Source organism: Eulemur rufifrons, chromosome 16, assembly GCF_041146395.1.
Source record: "Eulemur rufifrons isolate Redbay chromosome 16, OSU_ERuf_1, whole genome shotgun sequence".
NCBI lineage: Eukaryota > Metazoa > Chordata > Mammalia > Primates > Lemuridae > Eulemur > Eulemur rufifrons.
Genome location: NC_090998.1, coordinates 79629429 through 79638184, shown reverse-complemented (window position 1 = coordinate 79638184; position 8756 = coordinate 79629429). Strand labels below are relative to the sequence as shown.

General features: G+C 47.2%; 1 long non-coding RNA gene across 3 annotated transcripts; it reads right to left on the bottom strand.

Moving 5' to 3' along the window:
* Positions 1-2028: 2028 nt before the first annotated feature.
* On the bottom strand, positions 2029-6611 carry LOC138396566 (uncharacterized). Of its 3 annotated transcripts, none has more exons than XR_011235716.1 (5): positions 6533-6611; positions 5673-5840; positions 5375-5560; positions 3925-4660; positions 2029-2703 (listed from the first exon to the last, which is right to left on the bottom strand). It is a non-coding gene; the product is annotated as an uncharacterized lncRNA (long non-coding RNA). The 3 variants fall into 3 exon arrangements; XR_011235717.1 differs by having other exon boundaries at positions 4531-4660; XR_011235715.1 differs by lacking the exon at positions 2029-2703 and having other exon boundaries at positions 3014-4660.
* Positions 6612-8756: the final 2145 nt, after the last annotated feature.

Below are 8756 nucleotides of genomic sequence, written 5' to 3'. Positions count from 1 at the left end.
AGAATCTTGCCTCTGACCCTGTGACCTAGATTATCATCCCCCCTCCCCACCAGAGAGAACTGGCTGCAGGCTCTCCTAGGGAGAATTCCAGATAAAGCAGATTGACTTGACTGCGTGTCCAGACTCTGTTACTTTACAGCTGTGTGACCTTGAGACACTCTGGGAGTCTCTGGTTCCTCATCTGCACCACTCTGACAGTTATAGTACCTACCTCCGAGAGTTGTGAGAGTTCAATAAGATGTGAGTGGAGCACTCCAGAGCAAGTCTAAATAGGAAGGGATTAATTAGAAAGTCAAGCTCACACAGCCCACCCAGGAAAGGGTTTGTGGCAGGAGGAGCCTCGGTGTTTGGCTTCCCGGAATCACACCGTGATAATAGCTCCAGCCAGTGGAGATGCAATGCCACCCTGTCTCACTGTCCCAGCACCTGGGGGTGAGTAATTCCTGTCACGTTTGAGGAATGGTAGTGATGGATCACAAACAAGGTGATGAAGACAGGAACCACACTTTTTAACATCCACAATAGTGAGTGAGATAAAATACAGAGATGCTCTGTGGCCTCCATGTGCAGGGGCTTCAGCAGAGCCACTGGCCCTGACTTCCACATCAGCTTTCTGTGGCTCCCTTGCCACCCAGTGGGCCTGAATCCTCACAAGTCTCCAGGGCTTTACTTGGCTAAGACACTTGAACAATGTCCCATTTATCTGGGCATGGAGGGAGGAGAAAACAACTCACAAAAGGAGGGTTTGATACCTTCATCCATAAATGGGGCAGTGGCATTCCCCTTGCCTATGTGTCAAGGTTGTTATGAGAATTAAATCAGATGTTGTTGGTTAATTTGCTTTGCAAATCTCTCCACATATATCAGGGATTGCCTTTTCATTCCTCCAAACGGCAGCATTCAAACAGTGTTCTGTCTTGTGATGGGGGAGGGCAAGACATTGAACCCCTTTGGGGAGTATCGCCCAGAATATGGACATTCCAGAAAAATAGAAAAGTTTTTCTTTCTCCTTCAATGCAATAAGAGATTTAATTTCAGCACTTTCAGGCCCCTTTCCTATGTCAGGACACCCTGGAGCTGAACGGTACTTTAGAATAGACCTTATCTTCATTCGGCATCAGGGTTTACAGAGGGAGATGGCTTTTCTTGTGATCCACAGGGGTCTGCTGCCCTCAGATTGGAGATACTGTGCTCCAGTCTCCTGCTACCTTAATTTCCACTCACAGCTGAAGGCCACACCAGTGCACCTTTGCTCACATGCTATGCCAAGTTCCAGGATTGTGCCCCTTCTCTCTGTGAAAAGGAGATATGTCTCATCTCTTTGAAAAAAAAAATGCTCCATCTATGCCTTTTCTTTGGGGAAAGGGGTTAATATTAAAAATGAAACTAGGATTTCCATGGGACAAATAATTTAATAAAATTATATTTATAGTGGATCCTGAATAAGGGTCAAAGAGGGGACAAAGGTTAATACAAGCCTTGAATTCTGGATTTGGTCACAAAATTGTTTGTGCAATCCTCAATTTGGGGGGCAACCTGAGTCCCAGAGGCCATGGATGCTTGGAGAAAAGTGAGTGTACATGGCATTCCTAGCAGATATATATATATATATATATTCCTATATATATTCTTATATATATGTATTCTATGTATTCCTATAGTTATAATTAAGGTAAGGCCTCTGTCCTTGGCTGTGTGCAGCTCTAAGCCTGTGCTAGATGATGTACCCAAGGAAAATGAAAAGGACATGACTGCACAATCTACTGTCTCCCAGAACAGTATTCCCAAGGTAACTTCAGAAAAGGCTGCTAGCCAGCCCGAGTTTAGTCTGCAGGAGGCTCAGAGGAGGGCCTGTTCAGGGGGTAGAACAGCACAAACCACGTATTTGGCTTGGCCCGGCTTCCTGGTCACAGCAGCCAGGCCTGCACCTGCATTAAGGAATCCAGGCTTCTAACAAATCTATTCGCTTTTTCAGTATGCCTTAAAAAGAGAAAGGAAAGTTGGAAAAACAAAACAAAACAAAAAAGCACAAACTATATTTTATTGTGCCTTTTTGGTTAGGGAGGGAAGGTGGAGGAGGAGGAGGAGGTAATTTGCAGCCACCCTCACAAGTCCTTTTGAAGTTCTCCAAATAAGGAGAAGTAACGCTAAGTCTTTATTTTTTTTCTAAAGCCCCATTTACATTATGATTAAATACCTTCCTTGGATAAGCATAAAGAAAGTCGTTAATCTATATAGCTCTCCAAAGAATCAATACATTCAAAACTTTTGTAGGATTTGTTACACTCTATTTTGTTACAGTAGGCCAGCTCCTCTCTGTCTAGGCACATGGCTCTCCTTCCCTCCCCCACCCCACCTCCTCCAAGAATGAAAATAAAGTAAAGGTCTTTCATGGTAAACAAAACCAGCTGATTCTTCACAGAGAACCCCTGAATAGCTGAAAAAGAAAAAAAAAAACTTACAATAAATGGTGCATTTTTTTCTCTGCTGGGTATAGTATTCAAGGATCAGGGCAGTATTCAAACAGAGGTCCATTTTTTGCTCAGCAAGAGAGTTTAGAAAAGAAGCGTGGAGTCCATTCAGAGCGCTCCCCCCTTCACAATCCAAGGGCTCTATGAAACCTATCTTCCATGCCTTGTCAGAGTGTTTCTGGGGACCAATTAGTGCTTTGTTGCACGGCTTCTTTGCTGAATCTTTGAGCAGCTAAAAAAAAAAAAAAAAAAGCTCTCTTGAGTCTCCCCTTATTTTGACCATTTCAGTCATTACTCAGTGTAATAATTAATATGACAACTGGACGCTCGAGTTTGTATAGAAACACCTCAGCTACAGGAGCCAGCGTGCAGTGGGTGGTAACGAGCCGCACATCAGCCCAAGAAGCCACACACACAAAAAAAGGAATGAATGGCGAGACAGAAAGAGAAGGAATAAAGATAAAATAGTTGGCACAACGCAGGGGAACATAAAACAGACTCGAATGGGGAGAGGGAGGGGGAAGGGGGGACAATTAGAAGGGGAGGGGGAAGAAAACCACCCTACAGAGGTTAACTTATTTTGAAACTGTTCTCTGAATAGAACCGTGGACGTGAGCGGCCGGATTTCAGCCCATCATATTTTTCCCCCAAGTTTGTGAACTCGCCTGGAACGTTTGGTTGAGAAAGAGGCACAAACCTGTAGGTTCTCTCCAGGGTCCTTCTGGAAGGTGCACCCAACATGCTACCCAGCCCACGTTCCCAGCCCCTTGCTCCGTGTTGTGTTTGGCTTCTTCTTTCCACCCCCCACCCCCAACCCCCCCCAAAATTCTGCACCCCTTCGCTCCAACTTTGGTCTTAGGAGTTGGCAGTGGAGAAGCTCGTGCCCAAGTGTAGACGAGGCGACCCAGATGAACGCTGCACTATCCCCCTGGGGATGAATTTTGGTGAAAGGGCATTCCAGATAGACCCCAACAACTCTGCCACGCTGACTCTCGGAACAGCGCCCTCCGGGGCCCGCGAGGGGTCTCCCCGGTAGCGCGCAGCAAGGCAAGACGTTGCGCCCGCCCCCGCGCGCTGCCCAGCTCTGCCGCCCCGATAGCGCGCCCCGGGGTGGGGTTGCAACCCGCTCCGTGACGGCATAATAAATAATTAGAGGGTTTAAGCGTGTTAGCCACAGCTCATGCTAATGAGCCAGATAAGGGCTCATGCTAACCCGAAGTGACAGTTTGCATATAGGAGGGAAGAAAAAAAAAGCCCTGCTATTTTTCCCCCAACTTGATTGCTCCTTCTCAAATTCATACCTCCCCAAATCCCTTCCCCCATTCCCCTGATCTCCCTCTCTTCATAAGCCCCCACCTTCAGCCACACAACACACACTACCCCTTTTTGACCCTTTCTCTGCCTTTCACACTGCAAGACCGTATTGTGACGTCACAAGACCCCGGGTGCCTACATCTGACCTGGGCGGAAAGTTCACTCTCAGCGCGCCCCAGCCAGTCTCAGCCCCGGAGCGGAGATGGCCCTTGTGCCTCTCCTTACACACTGCGAAATGCAACAAAGCCCCCATCCACAAGGAAGGACTTTAAAGCTCAGGGTCAGGGGTTTCTGAGAGCTCGTGGGGGCTTAAGCGCCCTTGGGCGCTCTCTGCGTTCAACAGGGCGAGGGGCTGCCGGCTGGGGCGAGGAGCTCAGGCGGCTGGAGCCCGGGAGCTCCCGAAACGCTCCTGCCGAAGCCAGAAAGCAAGGGCAGTTTACCGAAGTGACTGAGGTCAGTCGTGTGTCCCCATTGTGTGGCCACGTGTCCTGTGTCCATCACCACCTCCCCAAAGTCCAAGCTCAGCCCGACTCCTTGCGGTGCGGCCCAGGAATGCTCTGGCCTATAAATCAGCCTGGTGGCTGGAGCTGTCTCCCCCTCAGGCAAACCTGGACGCTGGCCCCGCTGGCCAAGGGGAAAGTTTACTCCTCACAGCGTAAGGAGGATGCAGCCGCGGCCTGGGCAGTGTCTGCCAGGGAAAATGTGCCCCCCAAAGATTGGCCAGTTGACTTACTTCCCTCCTTACCATTCTTCCCTGGGCCTAGTATTTGCAGCACTGGCAGGGACTAGTAACTGATTTTCAGCCCTTTTGCGGGGACGATGTGGGGGGTAAGAAAGAGTAATTTCTAATAGGTGGATATTCATTGACGTGGAATCTTAAAAGAAACAGCCACAAAGACAAGATTAAATGAGTTACTTTTTGTAAAATACCCACAACAGTGCCTGGCACATAGTAGACACTGGATGTGTGTTAAGTAAGTACAAGCATACTGAAATACATAACAAGAGGTATATGCTATTTGTTTAAGATGTTAGAAAATACCGTTTAGATCTAAAAATGATCAAGGTTGATATATTGATCGATTCATCAATGACTATGGAGCATAATCAGAGAGAAATAAGACACAATCATAGCTTTCAATAAACTTTAGTGGACAGAAAGGGAGGTGTATAAGAAAAGGAAGTCTATTAAAACACGAAGTGGGGGCAGCCACGGAGAAACTTCAGTCCCCAGGCTCCATTCTCTTTGGATTTCCATCCTCCCCCATCTGCCAGGCTACCCCCCAAATACCTACACAATCTAGGTAAAAGCGGTGGACTTGTTATGCAAACACATCCTAAAGTCACCTCTTCTCCAACCAGATGGTGGCCCCTAAGCTTCTTTTATATGACAATTCATGAGCAGACACTGATGAACTTAACACACACGCTCTCCACTTTGGCACATGTTGGTGTTAGGTGCAGTGAAAAGCCAAGTCACTTAAAGCCACCGACTCCAGGAAGTTCTGGAACTTTCTAGCTCTGTGACCTATGGCAAGTTGCTCATCCTTTCTCAGGCTCTACAAAATGAGAGGATTAAGATGCCTCACCTCCGATTCTGACTATATAGACAACACAGGCATGGCCACATAACCCTCTAGTGGCAAACACTCCTCCCTTTGAACAGACAAACATGTTTGCTGTTCTTTTCTGCCAAAACCTTCAGGGGACAGATGACGTCATCCTCAGCCTTCCAGACATGAGATCAGTCCTTGCTGGTGCCAGGATTATGGCTCCTGGGAGAAAGAAGGCAGCATCATGGGGTCTGTATGCTTTTAGCCCTGCGGACCGGCGCAAGAGGTGGGCCATTGGCACATCGGGATGAACGTGCAAAGGGATGAAACTCACCTCTGTCGCCAACAGCTTTGCTTGGGATGTAGGATTCCCCTCTACAGCCTGGACAGTTTTTGGTCTGGGATTTGGGTGCCTGGGAAGCGGTTGAGCTTCATTTGCGAGTTGTGTGGGTCGCTCGCCACCTGCTGGTGATTTCTGAAACTGCAGCGGAGACTGAAAATTCTGCAATTCGATTCATTCAGTACCACTCAACTGGATTCTATTAATTCTTCTCCATACAGTTCAGCCACAGAGCACTGAGCTGCCTGTATTACGTTCCCCCACGATTCCCAAATTAGAGATAACTGAGATATATATTAATATTCAGATTCTGAAGCTTCATCCGAGACCTACCAAATCAGAATCTGGATAATGGGCTCTTCTAACAAGCTACGTGGCAGTCCTTTTGGACGCTGAAGATGGGGAACTATTTCTCTAGAGATACTCAAGGTGTTAAGACACAGTTTCCGTTACGCGGATGCGTGAATAACTAATTTCTTCTGATAAAGAAGTTATGCTAGTCCTGTAAATATGCAGAGGACGTCTTGGTGACTTAGAGGAAGAGAAGCTTGGTAAGTTCCTGCAGAGACGCATCTGACGAATGGTCAGAAACTTGCAGCGGGAAGGAAAGGGCCTTGGGAACCACCTACCCAGCACAGAAGCCTTTAGCTTCTTTGACTTTCTCGAGGCTCTGTCTTGGCTTTGTCTTTTCCAGCTCCACCTTGGACATCTGCAGCTTGACCCTCTCACTCCTCCTCATCCTCACTTGTGCCCTACCTCTCTCTGACCTTCTTCCCTGAGCTCTGTTCCCAATCTGGTCTCTCTCAGACTCAGAAAAGTTTCATTGATTAGCCCATAACTTATAAAATGCTTACCTTTCTGTCCTAAAAAGAAGAAGAAGGAAAAAGCAATCCGTTCCTTGACCCTGTGACCACCTTCAGCCCAAAGCCAAAATTTCTTAGAACAGTAGTCTGACAGTTCCATTTATTTTTCACTCCTCCCTCTGGGGTGCTCGGATATTTGGTTAAACATTATTCTGAGTGTGCCTCTGAGGGTGTTTCCCGCATGAGATTAACATTTGAATTGGTAGAATGAGTAAAGCAGCTGCTCTCCCCAATGTGGGGGGCCTCATCCAATCTGTTGAAGGACTGAAGAGAGCCAAAAAGGACGAGTGCAGGAGAACTTGCTCTCTGTGCCTGTCTTGCAGCTGGAGCATCAGCCTTGTCCTGCCTTCGGACGCAGACTCCTACTGGAACTGCAAACAGTGGGGCTTCTCAGTCTCCATAACCGCATGAGCCGATTCCTCCTAATGTTAATGCATCTCTGTCTGTCTCATCTCCTGTTGACTCTGTTTCTCTGGAGAACCCAGACTAATACATGCACCCAGGACTCCATGTTTTAGATGCACTAGAGATACTTCAGGCCCTACCTCATGAGATTGCCTCAGTGCACTTGGCACTGTTGACCACTCATCTCCTCTTGATGTTGTCTCCCCTTTTGGCTGCCGTGGTTCTTGTCCCTCTCTTCCTTCTTTTCTCAACACTTCATTTTTAGTTTCTCACTCCCCAGTGTAAAGTCTCTGTATGACACATGTTGCCCTTTTTATCTTCTACCTCCTGCTGATGACTTTCAAATTCTTCTTTCCACCCTGTACCTCTTCGTGGGATCTGAAACTCGTGTGAATAGCATCACTACTGGAATGTTCCATGGAAGTATCAAGTGCAACATGTTTGAAAGTGGGCTCATCATGTTTACTCTCTCAAATCTTTCCCTCCTTTGGTGTTCTGTGTTGTAGGGCTCAGCATCCACTCACACATTCAACCCCAAATCCTGGGGGTCATCCTACACTCAGCCTCCGTAACCTAGCTCACCTGCCCCCTCCACGATCACCAAGTCTTAACAACGTTATATGCACAGATAGATACTGTGTGTGTATAATGTAAACAAGTATATATACACATAAAGTGCACAATATATATGTATTTAAAGCATTTCCCTCCTCTCTATCACTAACACCATTGCCTTATTTCAATATTCTCCCAGCTGGCCATCCCATGTCCAGTCTATCTCCCTCAAATACCTTCTCCTCACTGCCACCATAGTGATCTGACTACATGACATCGTCACACATATGAAATGCTTGAAAGTGTAAAGAAATGGTACTTTGTATCACATCTCAGACAAAGTATTCTTTTCAAAGTATAACATACCCCACTGCTCTTCTGCTCAAAGGCAGTAGATAGCTGATAGCCTCCCATCGTTCGTAGGAGGAGAGCCCGCTGCCCTTGAAGCTCCATAAGGGCAGGGATTCTGCTTCACCTCCTTGTGCAGGCCCAGCCCTCAGCATGGTGTCTGGACTAAGGCAGGTGCTCAGTAAGCACTTGTTGAATGAATGCATGGACTTGTGGGGCCAAAGTTGTTGAGAGGGTGTAAGGTGTGTGTATCTGATACAGAAAGTGGCATGCAAAACACTTTTAATTAATTTAATGGACTCAGAGAAACAATCCTGCCCCTCCTGGCATGTCTGAGGCCTCATTTGCCAGTTGGCACAGGCTCCCAGGGATCATCAGTGATCTTTTTATGTGAATACCTTCCTCAGCTCAAACAATTGGGATTACTCTCCAAGGAGTACTAGGAGCCTGGCGCATAGCAGGCACATCATAAATGCTCACAAGCAGAGTCGTGAGTATTTCCACAAATGTGTGAGAAGGGGCACAGTGAGGGGAGCAGGGGCCCTGTGTTGGTGAGTGCTAAGGGACTGGGTTGGGCAGGGTGGGCTGGGCTACGGGAAGCCTTGAATGACAGAAAAATGGTTCAGGTATGATGGCCTGAGAGATTTTTAAACAGAGAGGTAACACCATTATATTCATGGAAGATAAGTCTGGAGCTATGGAAAAAGGATTGGAGGGAACAGACTCTGACTACCTCAAACCCCTTTCCTAACATCGCGTTTTCCTGAGATGATTCAGCATGCGTGCCACCATTTATTCTTTCCAAAGATACTAGAACGTAAGCCCTGGGGGGGCAGGGACTGTGTCTGTTTCATTTACCAGTGGTTTTCAGTGTCCACACAGGGCTTGCCACATGATAGGAACTCAA